This window comes from Acanthopagrus latus, chromosome 8 (genome assembly GCF_904848185.1).
Source record: "Acanthopagrus latus isolate v.2019 chromosome 8, fAcaLat1.1, whole genome shotgun sequence".
Classification (NCBI taxonomy): domain Eukaryota; kingdom Metazoa; phylum Chordata; class Actinopteri; order Spariformes; family Sparidae; genus Acanthopagrus; species Acanthopagrus latus.
Window position 1 is genome coordinate 19,614,706 of NC_051046.1, and position 15,311 is coordinate 19,630,016.

The window sequence follows — 15,311 nt, forward strand, 5'->3', positions numbered from 1 at the left end:
CATGGGCAAGTACTCAAAGTGTCATCTTCTCTGCCTGTCATATCTGCACAAATGTTCCTTTCAGGCTGATGTGTTATCTTATTTCAAAGCCTTCAATAACCATTTCCAGTGACGGGTTGATATTAATGTGCGTCTCTATCTGACATTACTAAATGAATTACTGTTTTTCCTGATTCCTGATTCCACTTATTTCCAGGATTTGTTTTGGGGCAAAGAGCACTGGTCACTGCCAAATGAAACTGTATAATCACTGGATTTACATGAGTATGCGTGAGACGGTCTAAGGCAGATTTGGTCATGCTAAGCCAATTTTGGTGAATCAGGGCATTAGTCTGATTTTCTTAGCTTTACCCCCCAGCTGGGTGATCAGGCTGAGCGAAATGTTTTGGACATGTTTACATGAACGACAACAAGACAAATGCCGCATCTAAATCATTACATCATGTTCTTGGTATGTATATATGTATGTACGTATGTATGTATGCAGCACATTCGTTTCCAACACAAGGTTTCCAGGATTTCATTGTGCTATAAATAAAGTTGGATATTTTCCATGCACAGTCAAATGAATGTGAATGTAGCCACTGCTAAAAGCTCCATGAGTAGCCTCAGCGAGTGCCATGCCCTCTTGTCTCAGGAGTGCGCTGGATAATGTGGTGGGGCTCGCCCTGAGGTACAGGGGATCTCACTACAGGGCCAGATGACACTCGAGCAGGTCGACTCTTTCGGGCACAAAGCCCAGTTGACTTGTTCAGCGGAGCTAAGCCAGCAGCGACTGCCAGGGGGTTAGAGGTTAGCGTAAGCCGCTCTGGGCCACCGCAGCCCACTGACTCTGAACAGCGGGGTCGGCTGTGGGGGCTCCGGGACCCCTCTGCTAGGTAAAGCCCTCCGACAGAAACACATCCACCACGCAAACACGACAAGGAGAGGAAAAAAAAAAAAATAGATAAACCTTTTCATGAGGATTATGTTTGCTTCCAGCATTGAAAACAGGGTGGCATTTTATGAAAGCCACATAGCTTTAACATACAAATAGATGTGGTTGAGTGGATAATGTGGAAAACCCTATATGTCGAACTTGAGATCTGTTTTTTTAAAAGGGGCATTATTGTCATTATGGTAAAACTGTGTGAACTGTCCATTAATACACATCTTTGTTGTGCTCAGGCACCTCATTATCTTGTAGAGCTACCCCAGCAGTGTCAATATACATGTCATTTCCATATATACGCACTGACTGGAAAGAGACATCATATAATCTAGACCAAACACGTTTGCCAACATATTAACGAAGCCCCAGACGCCAAGAGAGACGGAGGAGCTATTCCGACACATCTCTTTAGCCCCGAGCGTGCTAGCAGCAGTGTCAATTTCTTGACCGACTCCCTCAAGGCTGCTGGCACAGAAGATACATCAGATCGAGGAGTGGGGGGGTTTCAGAAGGTGGAGGGCTCCTCCCTCAACGCCGCCTCTCCTCACAAAAAGATAATTGTCTCCTCCTTACCCAGAGAGATGGGTGTATTTCCATGACCTATACCAGGTACTCTTCCCCTCTTGCACACAGCCTGAGATGTCACAGTGGTTTGCCATAATTACTTTTGCTGATAGAGGTGAGAGAGGACATTTGCATCAGATGAGGCGCCCGGTGGTTTGGGTATCCCCCACTCGCCATATGCAGCTTTTAATGTCACCGTAATCTCTTAAGGTTAGCATTGGCGGCACCACGGTATATCTCCACAACTAGCTGAATCAGTGGTTTGAAAATGGGTTTGACATTGAGTTCGAGTGAACGGTAGAACACACACATGGCCACACACACACAAGTGCAAACACACACGAGGAACACAGGAAAAAAACAGCTTTGAAGAAGGGATGTTGAGCATCTTCATTTAATTGGATTTCTTTTGTTGTACACTAAGACTTGGGGCAGGATTGGCAAGGTCAGGTGGTGATTTCTTAACGGAGCATACCGCTCTTTAGAAACTCTATCAGGGTGTAGAGATAAACATACAGGGTGAGTGCTCTTCACGCCTTTGCTGTCAGAGGAGTATTTCACCTGTTAGTATCTGCTGCCTACAACAAAACAACCTCGGAACCAGGCTTATGATTTTTGCCACCCATGGATGAAAAAAAAGAAATTTACATTTGACTTAAGACTGATACAAAGGATTGTCACCAAAATTATTCAGAGAGATTTGACAAACTAACAGAAGAAATCAGCTGAAGCACCCATCACAGTAATCAAAAGATGGCTCGTCTGATTTAGTCGCAAGCTGTTGCAATTAGTTTTGCTGTCTGCGGTAAAATGCCTCGGTTTGCTTTGACAAAAGCAGTGGAGGCACTTTCGTAGGTAATGAAGGAATCGATTTGCCAATTACATAGCTGGTAAGGGCCAAAAATGTTGATACGGAACAAATCAGTATTTCATTTGTTTTTGCTAAAATATCAGATATTGCAATACTTTAATTGCCATTGATTTCCTGAATCAATTTGATTCTGATTCACAAGGTCCCGATTCAATTCTAAATCTGATTATCTTAGATTGTCTTAGATTCATTAGCAATTCACTCAGGGAATATCTAAGTTACAATATTGAGTTTGCTTGAATATGAGTATGATTGTGAGAGAACTAATACTGTTAATTGTATGATAATTTGTAAGAGATTTGTGGTAAAAATCTGTCTACCAAGAAATGAAAGGGACGTTGCTTTGTTACTATTAGTGTGCAAGCGTGTGAGTGTGTGTATAATGTCTGTAAATGAAAACAAATCTTGATATATAGTTTTTTTAATGACATGGCTGCTATGAAAAAAATATTGGAAAGCCAGTGTAGCAGAAATCTTTTACAGATTTACCTCTTAAACTGAGAATCTAAATGCTTTCGGTGCTTGGCAGGTGTTAATTTCAGGCGCTGTGAGACAAATTTATAGGACAAAGGGAAAAGCATTTTGGTATTGGCAGCACTTGGTCAAGGTAAGGAAAATATTGTGCTTTAATTCACAACACAGCTATTAATGACATTTAATCTAAACTACAATCTTCCCATAACCTCAGCCAGAGTGCTTTAGTTGCCTGCATGTGACTCTGGTGTGGTAAATGCATTCAGTCTGCTGTCTACTCAAATTTCTCACCACAAGTAAATTGGGGGAAAAAGAAATCAGAATCCAATTAACATGAACAGAATTCGCAGCAGACTTCTGTGTGACCGTGTGACATCAAAATCCATCCATCCTCAACCCCATTACCTAAGTCTGGGTCTCAGTGATCTGATGATGACACCACTTGTCAATCATGCCCAAGCCGTTCTGATGCGCTTATGAACGCACGCTAAAATATTCAGCTGAAAATAGATGCTGGTATTCATTTTGGCCAGCCCCTGATGTAAGTCCAATTACAATCCACCACTTCGATTCAAATCTGGCAACCATTCTTTGCAGTCAGCCCCCCTCCAGGTACCCTCTATAATCACCCATAGCATGGCGAGATGAGATGTGCTGGCTGACGAACAAATAATAGTACAGCTCACGTGTGATAGTATAGCTCACAGGGCTGCGGAGAAAACACACCGATCGTGCCAAGATCACCCAGCAGTGCTTTGCATTGGGATTCTGTGGCTGTCTTGTTTTACAACGAAAATCTAGGATCTTGATATCTCACATGGGTAATATGTAACAGAAAATGTTAATAAAGATGTGTCGTCACCATGCTGGCTTTCATAATGGTAACCAAAAAAAGAAAAAAGAAAAACAGCAAAGCAGGAACCATTATTGGCAGACATCACCAGCATTTTATTGTAGACTCGAGTGATGGCTGAGAACAAATGACAAAATATTTTCAGCCTGGAAACCAAATGCAACAGTAAATGCGGCAAAAACAAACAACAACAACAACAACAAAAAACATAATTGTGATGGTTTGGCTGATTTTTAAAGTGACAAATTCACAGTTGGACAAGTGCACAGTGCACCAAGACATTCAGCCATCAAGAGAGGAAAGAAAGAAACCACTTAGAAACCTCAGAGGGCTGCAATTTAGATACATCTTTGGACCCACTTAACATCTGTACACTTGATGCTGCAGAGGTGTGCCTTTAAGAAAAGAACCTGCATTTCTTTGTGCCATCGCTTTCATTTCTCCCGGTCTCCCACTCTGCGAGGAGCGTTTCTGCCTTCCACAGTCTCTAAATCCCACACCTCCCAGAGCATACGCGTCTGTTCATCACACTTTCTCCATTCTCTTCTTGTTTTTTTTGTTTCTGGGATTCTGGTGACATTTTCAAAGTGCCAGATCCTCGCCTTGAGACATTGTGCATGTGCCCACACCTCTCCGCCCCCGAAGCTACACGCACACACACACACACACACACACACACACACACACACACACAGGGAGCAGAAACACACACTCCTCGCCTGGAGCCAGGCCCCTCTGTGCTCGTCTACCTCAGAGAAGCTGGAGCCTGGCATAGAGAGGAGGCTCTGGTGGATTCTGTGCTCCGCCTGCCAATGCTGCTCTTTTGATCTGCAGCCAGCTGATGACAGATCTACATTAAGCTCATAGTCTTCTCTCCTTCGCTCTGCTTCTCCTCTCCTCCTCCCTGACACCGGGGCAAAATGTTACTGTAAGTCCACGAGCATTGGTGGGAATCGAGATCCCGTGGGGTCGGCACTGCCAGTCTCCTCTCGAACCAAAATGAGAGAAATATAGAATGCTGAGTGGGTTTCCAGCTCGAAGAAAAATACCATGTGGGTGTGAGCCAAAGATAGTGCCACATCAACAATCCAGGGGAAGGCTTTACACATCTCTGGTGTGCACCTCAAAGTTTTGAAGGAAAAATCCTTCCTTTAATACGCTCACACTTGGAGATATTTTGTTAAACCCTATTCAGCAACGCAGGGATGTAATTACTTTTTTATTGTACCCACTTGCCTTAAACTTTTTCCCCCTCCCTTTAGTAGAGAAAAGGTGTTAACTTGGCAGCTGGATTTGGGAGTTGTTTTGTGCGTGTGCCCTCTCCGATCCATCCCATCAGGCAAACACACCCATGCGTTCCTATGAGGAGCTACTGGCAGTGTACACTCCACTGAAAGAAGAGCAAAGTATTGCACTGAGGGTTCTGTCGATGAAAACGATGTTTTCGATCAGATCGGCTGAAGTCAGCCTGAGATAGACGAAGACAGACTGATGTCTGGTCCAATCACCTGCCATGTATTGTTTGAAAATGCCTGCCCTTTTCCCAACAGTTTCCAACGACGCCTTTCCCAGATGGTTCTGTGTAACAAACCGTCTGGCGTGTCAAGTTTGAAAAGGTGAAGTATGAAAGGAAATCTGTGGTAGTGCTGTGATTTTCAGACACACAGGCTCTGGGTCCCCAGTCTGAGTGACTGACACAGAAAACCAGATGACGATGGTTAGACTGAAAATGTTTTATACAACTCTTTTAGCTTCACTGTAACATATTATTACAGGTTTTAAGAGTGGATTTTCTTTTAACTGGAAAAAAAAGAAAAGGAATCTTTAGTTTTGGAGGCAGTTTTGGTGAGTCGTGATTAGGTCCATAGTCAGAGCTGCCAAACCACAGAGCATATTGTACTGTAAGCTAAGCATCCCCCCGGTACAGTTCAGAATTAATTAGTAAAATGAAAAGCTTAACAGACATGAAGGGGCTTCTGACGAGTCTTTGTTCTGTGATTGAATTTCTGAAATTTAAAAAAAAAAAAAAAAAAAAAAAAGAGCGATGAATGCCTCGCCAATTCAGGATTCATAAAAGCAAAGAGGAAACATAATTTCAGATGATGGAAACACGCTGTACTTAACGGCCATCATTCAGAGATCCGCACAGAGTACACCACTCTGCAGTCAGCCCTGTCACCAGCATGAAATGTTGGCATTTAATGTTTGTGCCAAGCACTGAGATAGTATTTTTGTACCGTTCACATGCACCATATCGACATTTCCCTATGCCATATCATGTGCTCTTTCATAGTACGTGCTCATAACCTAACTCACATATGAGGGAGTGGAGGGGGTGGTGGTGGAATTAAATTACCCGAGCCAGTCACTGCTGTTCGAGACTGCGTTCACCATCTGTAAGTGTGAAAGGAGGCGTGGACAACATGGCTGGACAGTCTTTCACAATGGTGAAGTCAATAGATTTCAGTTGATATCAATTCATATTTATAATTCTTAAAGAACAGGCGAAGAACGGCTGAATAAATTCCTCTTTAATTTGAGTTTAACAGTAGTCATATATTTGTTTTACATTTTGTGGCAACAAAAACAACTCTAAAGAAGTGTTTGTAGTGCTGAAACCTAACTAGACAATAAGCAAATAAATGTTGCAACCTAAAATTGAAAATTGAAAAAATGGAACCTAAAAATTAAGAATAAAATTGCAGCATAAATGAAAATGTAAACTCAAATATTGTGGTGATTGGGTTGCTGCAAACAAACAAACAAACAAAAAAACAAAGCTGCCGTATAGCAAAATGAGCGCCTGCTGCTGTTCACCTCAACAGAGACCGTCATTGTTTTTCGAGCTGAACCACTGTCGTCATCGTCAACAGACGGGTTCATGAAGTCGCTCACAAAGTAGACTCACTTCTCAGCTCCCTCAGTGTTTGCATCACGATGCATTTATGCAACTGATAAGTGCTTGTAAAAAAGTAGCACACTATAAGCAGAGAGCAATTAACATGGTATGCATGGCTAACAGCTGCTGATGAACAAGGAATGACGGGCGGTGATGGAGCCTCACCATTAGAAAAAACACAGCCAGCTGTTATTTCTAAAGGGGATCATCTGCTTATTACTGCAATATCCAGCAGGAATAGCTCGCCAATCGCATTACATAGCATGGCAGGCGGCTTTAAGCGAGGTGCGACTTTGTGCTGATAGGTGAAAAACACAGTCTTTTCTGGTTTTTTTTTTTTCGCCTGTGCTGTTTTCAATCATTTTTCATTTTCATTTTTTTTTTTGGGAGGGGGGTGACGGAGTGTATAATTTTGGAGAGGATGGGGAAAAGCAGTGGATAGCATTTGGTTGCAGCTCGCTGTATTGTTTGTGTTTGTCATTACAGAGCTGTCCTTTGATTTAGCGGGGCAATGCTTATGTGTGGGCTGCAAACTGGCAATCAGCCTGTCACATTACCATTCAAATGGTCACTGCAAAGCTCCAGTGAGGAGGTCACAGCACGTCTCGGCCGAGGGGGAGAACGCTATTATGTTTCACTCCTTAAGATATAGCTGCATCCTCGTGTTTAATCTGTTTCACAGAAGCACAGGTGTAACAAAGCTTTCTTTTGCGACAACGCCTCAGTCTCTCCCCAGACACTAGAACAAAGAGGAAAGAGCATATCGGGATACATGAGATGCAGTGAAAATGAGACAGAACGAATGTAAGAGTAAACATGAGTCAGAGTGCACGCGGGCCGGAGAGGGAGAGCGAGCGAAGGCGGCGCCACACTCGCTGTGAATATGTTCCTCACACTAAACACACATAACTTTGCATTTAGTGGCTCACAGGGTCTGACATATATTCTCGCCGCATCTGTGGTGAAACGTCATAAAAATGTCAGCTCGGATGTGTGCACGCCTCTCTTCCGAGCCTCCTAGTAATATGGTGCTTCACAAGTCCAAAGTCACCGGCAGTCAGTCAAAGTGAAGCGTTGTATCAAAATGACTAATTTGACTCCCATCAGCTCTGGCTTTGTATCACGCTCACTGTGGATTAAGAAGTGAATTGTTTCATGTGTCTGATGTGGCAAATTCGGGTCACTTTCACCAAAAAACTCTTGCTTCTCTCGGCTGATCTCCAGTCTGCTTTCTCGCCTGCAGGAATCATTTGCACTCCTACTCCAAGTTTTCAGGGATCTGTTTTCGTCGCTGCCTTTTTTTTTTTTTTTCGGTGACAAGCGTGTCTTAATTTCCCGCTCTCAAACAGTAGCCAGCCCCGACTGCGACGTTCCTTCAAACCCAGCTCCTCCAGGCGTCCCTGATTTGAAATCTAAGCACACAGCTTTGCTCCGAGCCATGCTGTCCTGTAGAAGAAACAGCTGTTTGCATGAATCTTTAATGTACGCCCACATTGGCATGCCATTGAAGCAGATGAGAATGTGGAGGATCACCTCGATCCCTGATTTAAGCTTTTTCAAGTCCCAGCCGTTTCTGAATGTCAAACGTCTCATTCACTGGAGTGCTCCACTTAAAAATGTTATAGGTTAGAAAAAAGGAAAACGGCGACAGCAGTTTAACCAAGCTGAAATGCAGAGATCTTTCATCGGCGTGGAATGTGTCCGATTCTAAAATCTAGTAGAACCGTAGGAAACCCAGAAAAAGGCATTGCACAACCTTTGTTTACCGTGGGAAAGGGTAAAATGGTTGAAATTAATACCACAATTAGAATTAGTAACAACATTACTGTAATATTGCTCTGTGCAAGATGACCATTATTTAGATATAAATGTGATTAAAATGCAGTCTCCTAAAGGACTGGCAACAGTCTCATCTGCTTCCTTTAATTAGAGAAAAATACCTGAAGGTAATTACAATACTCAAGACAGAATTAGCACCTGGCTACAGATACAGAGATATCAAACAGCCTAAGGCCAACAGTGGGCGTGGTTACAGACGAAAGGGTAAGTGTTCACAAGCAAGCCTGGCTAGAAAGAAAGATAAAGGAAATGTATGCAAAATTACATATGATCACCAGTTGGTTGCAGCCCTAAACGTATCTGTCGCACGTTTGTTTGCCACTTGTTGCAGCTCGAGCAGAGTTCATGTTTTGACGGCAGTTCTTCTCACCCTCTAAACACACCTGCATTTTTTTCATCAAGATCCATGCATTATTCCCAGAGAAATTAATTGAAAGTTAAAAAACAAACAAACAAACAAACAAACAAAATAAAAAAAACCGCTCACATTTGGCATGCCACTGAAGCAGCTGAGTATGTGGAGGATCACCTTGATTCCTGATTTAAGCTGTTTCAAGTCCCAGCCGTTTCTGAATGTCAAACTGGACTGTGCCACCTAAAAGTCTTATAGGTTAGAAAAACAACAACAGCAACAGCACTTCAGCCAAGCCTATATTGTAATGTCAAAGAAAGCACATGGATCCGTCACTTTATCTGGATCTGCACTGAAAGTTAACGAGAGTCCCAACCCATCCTCCATTCAAGTTTTGTGGAAATCAGCGCAGTAGTTTTTGTGTAATCCTGCTGACAAATCAACCAACCAACCAACAAACCTACCAACCTACCAACTTTAAACTTTAAATGTCTAACAAAAAACTTTAGCTTGGAACAATAAACAACGACTGCAATATTTGGCTCCATTTAGAAACGTAGACGGAAAGCATAGAATCAACGCTTAAAGTAATCATTTGTTCAGTTTCCTGCAGACTTAACTGGCAAATGTGTCATTACCTATCACCTCTTGCTTCTACCAGAAAAAAAAAATAATAAAAAAGTTGAGATGTGATAATGATGGGTTTATAATTACAACAACAGAAGGCTGGATGCAGGTGTGGAGCCACCCTCTAATACTGAGGTGATGAATCGTCATCGTTTGGCAGAGCAATAATCAGAGAGGCTGGCTGGCAAGTAAAACCCTACGACATATTTTTAAAAAAAGAGTCAGACGCACACTGACACACACACACACACACACAGCCCACACACACTCTGCTGTTGTTTTGTCAGTGTGTTTTGCGGTCCTAATTTAGAAGGAAATTTAGAGGCCCCTCCAGGTTTTTTGCGTCTCACCTAAAGAGCAACCGTTTTCTTCTCACCCTGTTCCCACACTGTTAGGTTCGTCTGCAACAAGCACTTTGGTGAAATAAGCTAAACAAGTAAACACAATAAGCTGGATGTTCTGTCCCACGCTGAAGAGCAACGCGGCTGTCAATATGGCTGCGGGTTTACAATTGTTGCTTGGCGACTGCTGTCTGTATCACACAAGTGTGAAAAGCAATAACACCACCAAAGTGCAACTGTTGGCGGTCAATATTTTCTCTCCCTGATAAACCCTCTGGGCAGGAGCGTTCCTTCGTCTAGCCAACACAAACACAGCTTTGCAGTTTCAATCTGTCACAGTGTGTGAATATCGAGCCAGAAAGAAAAAAAAAAAAAAAAAAAAAAAAAAAAAAAATATATATAGATATATATATATATATATATATATATATATAAACCCTTGTCTTGCCACTCTGCATTCTCAGTTTCACAGAGGAACCATCAAAATATGAAGTTTTTCAGGGATTGCCTGAGATGAAGTCACACTCATCATCAGTGTCAGCAGGGTTAAGAACAACTCCCCGCTAAAAGCAAACGACTCTTCATGGCTGCTGCGCTGCGACTCTGATTCGCTTAACCTTTAGTAATGTCTCAGGGTTTCATGGAAAAACAATCTGAGGCAGCTGCTGTGAACTAGACATAAAAGTATAATATAGCAAGAAACACATTCCTCTTATGCAAAAAAAAAAAAAAAAGAAAAGAAAAAACAGTAAAAAAAAAAAAAAAGAGAAAAGAGAGAGGGGAAAGGATTACCTCTTAAAAGTCAGATGTGTTTGCCGGAGAGAGTCTGCAGGTCGACCTGGACGGGATACATGAACACGTCTGCCTCAGCTGTATCTGGTAAACAAAGAGACCCAACACGCCAAGGTTATTCCACAGCTGTGAGGCACTTCCACTGATGATCACACATCATTTACACCATCGAACCGCGTGCGCACGACGGCGTATTGAACTGTGAGCGATCCCCGCGGCTCGAATGGATGCAAATGCAAGTGTGCGTGGGATAGCATGAGATTTTTGCGAAGTTTGCACGCACACTGTGCTAAGTTATGGCGCCCATACACACCCACGGATCGGCAACGTTTCACACCAAACACACAGTCAACAAGCCTCCGATTCCCAGAGCAGCTGTAGACTCAGCAGACTCTGCTACCCGGTGGCTTACTTTTGAAGATGAATATCCGGAGCCCCCTAAGGAAAACAGCACTTTGCCAGGGACGTCCAGGAACGTTAACTGTCGCTGTCTCTCTCCGCGCTCAGACACTGACGGCTGTGATGGGGAAGGCGCGGTGCTCCCACACTGAAGCAGGGTAATTGGCTAGAGATGATGGGCCATAAACATACATCACAGGGGCGGTGAAGCGCCAAGCAGACAGCTAACTAAGGCTCTCATTCTACTGCGTGGCTCTTGTTTGTCGTACGCACTTGCATGCGGCCACCTACACACACACACGCAGCTCATTGTCTCTCTCTTCTCTGGATATTCACGCTCTTTGAGCACATGGGCTGGCCCGCCATTATTACAACAGAGAGAGAGAAAAGCCCCGGCACCTTCATTCAATCTATCACCATGAAACCGCGGCGGTGCACGCTGCACGGACCTTTTCGCCATTTCCCTGGCATCATGGCCGTAACCCAGAGGATGCTCTCTCTCTCGCGCCATTATCATCCACTGATATATAATAGGCAGTGGCCATTTAAAATGCATCATCACCATAACAGATAGGATGCCCTCTCTCTCACCATTACTACCAGCACACAGTGGTGGATAATAGGCTATCCGTTCCTGCAGTGCTATCGCCACAGTGCAGACTTTCCTTCCATTACCATAACACTTCTGTCATAATAAGCAGGGAGAGCCTTCCAGTCATGACCACAGCGCTCAGAGAGGAGGTCAGTCGTGTCAGACTGTTTGCTCACACACTGGTAATTGGGAGAAATAAGGCTGGACGGGGGAAATAGCACAGGAGCTACGCTTTCTTTTCAGTGGTTTGCCATGCAAGGCAAAGCATTTTTCTATGATCCAGCGGTGCTGCGGAGCCATTTGACGTGTTTAAAAAAGCAAGGAAATAATAAGAGATATGTGGAAGAGTGCAAGTTAATTTGACTCACACGGTCGCAGCTGTTCTCGTGATGCTCTGTCACAATGGATGTTTCCCTCAGATACGGCGAGGCCCATTCTGCGTTCTCTAATACGGTGACACGAGATGAGGATTTCATCAATAAAATCCACTTCATTCATCTAATCCGCTTTCTTTTTTTCTGGGTTTTCCAGATTTAGTTCGACACGTCTTGCATGACCGCTTTTTTTTTTTTTTTTTCACGAGACAAGCGCCAACCTAAAGACCCTTTCTGTCTCGCCACAGACTGGAACTTCAAGGGGAAGAGTAAAACCGATGGCAGGGAGAGGGAGGGACAAGGGGGGGTCTCAGGCAACGCGCTCATTATTCAGGAAGACACTCGAGGCCACAGGAAATAGCACACTTCATTTTTCTTGTCAAACTCCGGCTGGCTTAATGGCGTGCTCACAGCAAGTGGTGAGACAAAGGGATGCCGTGGCCGGGCCGAGATGTGGCAGGAGTGCCGATCAGGACGGAGGCCGTCATCACAGCGGCAGCTACCCTACATCCTCCTCAAAAGTAGACCACCTGGGCTGCCCGACCGGCTGAATGTGCTGCAGCGGCAAATAAATATGTCTCATCTTTCAGAGAGCAAGTATACTAGGGCTAGCTCTCAAAGATGAAAATGAAATATGGTCCCAATTATACTCTAACTGTAGAGAGGCGCAGATGTTCCTATTGTTCCTCCCATTCTGCATCCTCCTAAACCTTCCCTCATCATTGCCTTCATTACAGGTGCCATCGACAAGGCAGACACCCGCCAGAAAACCTGGATGTATCCACAACTCATCATCCAAACACCAATTAATCATCCGCCCAGCAATTATACACCTTCCACCACGCCTTTCATTGATTTCAGACAGAGTGACGCTTTTTTTTTTTTCCTGTTTCATTCGCAGAGCAGAAGCGCCTGCGACCGAGGCTATTGTGAGCTGCGGGCCATGCAAAGCAATCTCCTCCTGCTCTATATATTCGCTGGACTGGAACTGTGTTTTGATCAGAGAGATGATGGGGCAGGTGTTTTGGTACAGCTTCATGTCAGCGAGAAGCCTCATTCGTTGCATTGCAATCTCCAGGCATGGCAGCGGGCTGTGGTGTCAGACAGCCTCTTTTGTTCGGCTCCTAATTGGGGTAATTTATTGTCCTAACAGGCAGAGCAGCTGTGGCTTTACAGCGTAGCACCAATTAAATCCAGATGCTGGAATGAAAAGATAGGGCTGAGCGTGACTTGGGGACCAAACACTAATATTAACTCAGATCTCTGCGAGATGAATATGACAAGCTGCGACGTGAGAGATTCGTCTCACCCCGTCGCCATCCCACTGATATTAAAAAATACGCAATTTTGACAAGGATTCATGAAAACAGTCGCAACCAGATCTTCGGCAGACGTTATGCATAATTTCTAATAATGGATGTAATTATCTGCCAGATTAAACACTGAAACAAAAAACCTGTGGGGACACCTGACAGCCCGGCGCGAAAACCGTGACTGCAATTCAATCCACAATTAAGCTGCTGGACTCTTGTTCTAGTTTCAGTGTTGCTAAAGAAGTTTTCCGCCCACGAAATGGCCCTGACAGGGGATCAGGTGAATATGAGCGGAAGATCTGGGGAATATAGGGAGCAACGGAAAGAAATCAGGTCGCTGTGAAGATTTCTCCAGGGCAGGGCTAACCCCGCCATACTGTGCTTGGCCCGCCTGCCTCTTCAGTCTGGGCTCTTTAGACGAAGAGCCCCGGGGACAGACACAAATGTGAGTAACACAGAGGACGGAGGCAGCGCGAGGACACCACCCTCGGAGCTGAGATGCCGCGGATACGCAGCGACTCCTTCGGCTTAGAATTCCAAGAGAAAAGAGTGAGAGTAATGAGACAGTCCTGGCGAGCTTGTCCCTTTTTTGTTCATTTGTCTTCGCCATGAAGTTTTAATGAAGTGTTTGTCCGCTTTGCCTCTATTCACTCTAAATGGAAGGTGTTTGTTGATGTAATATGCACAGTTTACGAGAACGTCTGAACGACTTGTATATTGTTGTCATTTTTTTTTTTCTCAAACCACGACGTGTTGCTCTGAATCTACTGAGTCTTTTTTTAATTTTAATTCAGTAAATGCTGTTGATGTGTAGCAAGGGAAGGCGTAGCAGGGAATACTAAAGAGCACAGTTTGATACTGACTGCTGTTGCTTTAAGATGGAAATGAGCAGAATACACTTCATCCTTGTTAAAAATCTGTACAAGCCTAAAAACACACCGTGCACCCCCCCCTTACACATTTACATTACATACAGGATGTTTGGGTCTCTGTCCTGCTCCTGCTTGGAGGTGCTGTTAGTGTGTGTGTGTGTGTGTGTGTGTGTGTGTGTGTGTGTGTGTGTGTGTGTGTGTGTGTGTTTTGTGTTTCTGCCCCTGCCTTTCCCGCACGGTGTTGAAAAATTCGAGCACCGACACCGTCTGCTCTCACGTTCCCGCACACTTTACCCTCTGTCTTGTGGGACCACAGAGAGCTTTTTTAAGCATCAAACACACTAAGCCATGCTCATTTGGTAGGTAGCCAAATCTTGTTTTGCAGACCAACAAAAACCTGACATGACATTTAAAACAGAATCAATTTTTCCAATTCACGTTCCAAGTGTCCCCTTTCTGATTGATTCAAGTGCAGACTTTAATTCACTTATGGGCCCAGATGATCAGTGATCGGTAATCATTCAGACAAGCTACCCCTTCAAAGCACCGTGAGAAAAAATAACATTGCAGCGACAATTAGTGTTTCACGATTTTAGTCCAGTCCAACATAACCAATCAGTTTCTTGCTACACAACTATTCAAGAAGGTGCAATGCTGAATATACTCAAGTTACGTCACACTAAGAACAATCTTTTGACACACTCTTTACACAGTATCTTAAGGTAAAGAAAGGTTAAGTGATGACAGTCTGGCATGACAGCAGCAGGATCGTATTCACACTTGGCCCCAGTGAAGCACTCGGCTCTTGAGATGAAAGATGGAGTTGGACTTGAACATCACTTTAGTTTCTCCCTGAATTAGAATTCACTCTCTGCGCTGAGCTCTTTTGAGTCCCGTTACTTTCCCTTATCGTGCAACTGACTTCAAACCCCGAAGACCATCTAAATTACCTCTTTTGCTGCAGCCTTGACAACAGTGGCTCCGCTCCGTCCTCACCGTAACCTCTCCCCCCTCACTCTCCCAAGAAGGAGTCGGGCTCCGTTCGAGAGCGAGGAGCCGTAAGCGGTCCGGTTGGATGGGTGGAAACCTCTGTACTTTATGAGGATAAAGAGCTGTGACCCAATTAGCTGTCTTTGTTAAATAAAACTTCACTGGCCCTCATTTAAACCGCCACACACACCCCCTCCTGCCCCTCCCCCGCTGCTTGTGTTTTTACAG

General features: G+C 44.1%; 1 protein-coding gene across 2 annotated transcripts in view; it reads right to left on the reverse strand.

The window, feature by feature from the left end:
* Positions 1-15,311, reverse strand: part of LOC119025165 (alpha-1,3-mannosyl-glycoprotein 4-beta-N-acetylglucosaminyltransferase C-like) — a 104,636-nt gene that overhangs the window by 37,877 nt on the left and 51,448 nt on the right. For both annotated transcript variants that reach the window (XM_037108569.1, XM_037108568.1), the window contains exon 4: positions 10,544-10,627. The gene's annotated coding sequence lies outside the window, so the exon portion shown is untranslated. The remainder of the gene's footprint in view (positions 1-10,543; positions 10,628-15,311) is intronic.